The 3,270-nt window shown below is 47.1% G+C and overlaps 1 long non-coding RNA gene across 1 annotated transcript; it reads right to left on the bottom strand.

Annotated features, from left to right (window-relative positions):
- Positions 1-280: 280 nt before the first annotated feature.
- Positions 281-3,062, bottom strand: LOC139790000 (uncharacterized). The gene is made up of 2 exons (XR_011723332.1): positions 2,245-3,062; positions 281-418 (listed from the first exon to the last, which is right to left on the bottom strand). It is a non-coding gene; the product is annotated as an uncharacterized lncRNA (long non-coding RNA).
- Between the last annotated feature and the right edge of the window lie 208 nt (positions 3,063-3,270).

The following is a 3,270-nucleotide window of genomic DNA, read 5'->3' on the forward strand; positions in this document are numbered from 1 at the left end:
CTCCTCCCCTCGTGGCACAGCTGTAGCCCAACTTTTGTCCTGCAAACCATCTCACTTGGGACTGAAGGTCTTCTCCAAATGTGTTGATTTGCTGAACTCTCCTCTGAAATGTTTTCCTGCATGTAAATGAGGCTCTGCAGTCACACCTTGACAGAGGATGAAGTGCTGGCATCACAAAAGCAGGATTGTTTCCAACCCGCCCGCTGGGCCTCCCGATGGACATTTTGGAAAAGGCCAGGACACTTCCTCAGGGTTTTTTTTCAAGAGCTTTTTTTTGGGGGGGATGAATAACAGAGCCTGCAGAAAGGTTAGCATCAAAAGAGCTGTTGGAGCAGGAGCATCTGTAGGGGACGTGTAGCCAGGGGTTCAGTGTCACCGACTGTGCAGCTGTCCCATGGCTCGTATGGAAGTCTGGATTCTGAAAAGGTCAAAAAGGCAATTAAAGAGAAAAAAAAAAAACCCTTGCCAGTGCTGAAGCAGATGCTCAGCCAAAACATTTGCCTAGAAGATTGTATTTCCATAAGGATTATTAACCATTAAGTGTTTTTCAGGATGGGGATCATAAAGATAATGAACTGAATGACAAGCAGAGTCAGGATTCCTTCAGAAATGATTCCCTCTTGGGTTAGAGAAGTGTTTGAAAATCCAAAAGCTTTGCTCTGATTTTGTAACCAGGGAGACCCTGAGCTCATTCCCAGCAGCTCATCCCAGCTTTAACTTGCTGGTGAAGGCAGGTTAAGGGAAAGCCACCTAACCAGGAGCAGGGTGATGTGCAAGTTCCTCCCTTGCTGGCCATGCTATCTTAGAAAAGTGTCTGCTGTCCCCACCCTGCATCACCTTCTGCTCTTCCCTTCTCCTGGCACTGCAGCAGCTCAGCCAACTGCTCCAGGTTACAAAAAAACCAAGAGTCAGGGGGTTTGTGGTGGTGGGGCTTGGTGCCAAGAAGAGTTTCAAGTCAAATTACTTAGATTTGAAACGTGGGTCGTGTTTGAAAACACTCTGTTTAATCTTGGTGTGCAATGAGAGTTCTTTCTTTTTTTTTTTTTTTTTTAACATGTATTTTTATTAGTAACTATTAAAAGATGCTGATTGCCACTTAAATATAAATTTTTGTTAGATTTTGGTTAGAAGGTGGGTATGAGATCAATGTCCATCACTGGAGATCAGCAATAACATGCAGATAAAAAATGGGCCAGAAATCACAGCTGACCTTGCCCTGGGTGTAGGGGATGGAGGAGCTGAACAGCCCAAGTCACCCCCCAGCTCTGTTTTGCTCTGACTCCAAGACAGAAACAAATATTTAGGTCACCATAAAAAATCAATACTCATTTTTCAGTGTTAATATGTCTATGTTTTACATTACAGAACAATAGCTGTTGCACATGCCTTGTTTGTACCAAATCACAGAATTTAATGGAAATGAACTACAATGCAGTGTACAAATGAATTATTAATGAGTTCATTCAGGGCCCTGAGAGCTGTGCTCCAGCCCATGGTTTGCTGAGGGCCACCCTGTTTTGAAGGATGAGGGAGCCCAAAATCATGGACATGGGTTACTCCCGGCCAGAGCTCTCAGGGATGAAGCCCTCAATGTGTTGGGTAAATAGTGAAACACCAATTTGTTAAAATCCAACTGAGACAAAGAAATTCCTCTTGCCAGTGACCTGATCTGACAGATGCACACCGTGACCAGAATAAAAATTTCTTTATAGCTAGCAGATTTTCACAACTTTTTTTTGCTTGTTTTGTTTTGGTTTTGGTTTTTTTTTTGGTTCCTGGTGGATTGGAACACGATTTGTTGCTTATTTCAATTGGCAATTCTATCCTGAGGCCTGGATGAAGAAATCATTGCACTGAGCTAGGGAAGGAAATGGAAATGAAGGAAATAGTCTCCCTGCATTTGTAGAAAAGTTGGCTCCTGTCAAAAGGTGCATTGGTTCCTCAGGAAACCAGAGCTTCATGATTTTTGCTTTGGCTGTGGCTGCTCCACTTGCAAATTTGGCAATTAAGGAAATTTCATAGAGTGTTATAAGCCTTGGAGTTTCAAGAAGTTGTAATCCTTTCTTTTTAAAGTTGTACCTAATTTAAATACAAAAACCTGCTCTAAGTAGAAGCCACTAGAAGGAGATTAATTTTGGTCTCCATCTTGCTGGCTCACTGCATCTCAAAGTAGGAAACGGGGAGCTCTGGTTTGTGTGAGATCAAAGTTCAGAGGGGAAAAGGAAACTTCTTCTGCTCCCTCACCTGGGTCTCAGGGCCATCACCTGACAAGTTCTCTGGCTCTCCAGGAAAGGGTAGATGGACATCCCCACCACCATCCAGGCAGGGAGGGCTGAAAGGAGAACCCAATGAAGTTCGTGGTGAGGTGGGCAGCAGGCACGGAACGTCTCAGGTGCAGTGTGAACACCAAGGGCTCAATCCAGTTGCCAAAATCTGGATCCCCAGTGCCAAGTGAGACACACAATACTGGGATAAAGCCTGGTGGGCAGGACACAGGGCTCTCAGGAGACATCTCATGGAGTGGAGGCTGAAGCCAAGGCCAGAGGTGGCCTCAAATATCTCAGCTAAGACAGGAGACCCTCATTTAGGCAACCCTGAGGCCCTTGGGACTGAGCTACAGCCACGCTCCTCTTCCCTGAGGAAGGGAACCATGAGGATCATGAGATTCCAGTTGTTTTGCCTGCTCCAGGTCACTCTTCCCCTCTCAGGGCCAAGAATCCTGAAACCTGAAGGACTTCAGGGGAGAAGCAGCTGGCTGGAGCTAACAGAAAACCCTCTAGGACCTCTCAGCTACAGCAGAGCTCGTTGCCTCCTCCTCCCCCAGCCAAACCCCGGGGTAGGGCTGCATTCCCAGCAGCAGGAGCTTAGCAGGGTGTAGGGCTGAGGTTCTGATTGTTCCCAGATACCATGTGATACATTCAAATCCTTGGCAGAGTGGGGAACACGGGCTTGTGTTTGCAAAGCTCGGGGCACAGAGAGAGAGAGAAGCCATCTGAACCTCTGCCTCCCTCACCAGGGAGGTGCCACTCAATCATCTCCAGCTTCTGCTCCTCAGAAGAAGCCACGAGCCCCCCTCCTGCCTCCCTTCTCCCCTTCTGCCCCCACATTTCTTCTTCTTGTCCCTGCTCAAGGGCACCTTTTGCAGGGAAGCAGGGAAGGTCCAGCCAGGAGGAGCTGGCACCCACCCCTTTGTGTGGATGAGCTTCAAGAGGGCCCTGGGCAGAGTTCTGCTTAGCTCTTTTTCTCCTGGAGGCAAAATCCTCATTCCCA

This window comes from Heliangelus exortis, chromosome Z (assembly GCF_036169615.1).
Source record: "Heliangelus exortis chromosome Z, bHelExo1.hap1, whole genome shotgun sequence".
Lineage (NCBI taxonomy): Eukaryota > Metazoa > Chordata > Aves > Apodiformes > Trochilidae > Heliangelus > Heliangelus exortis.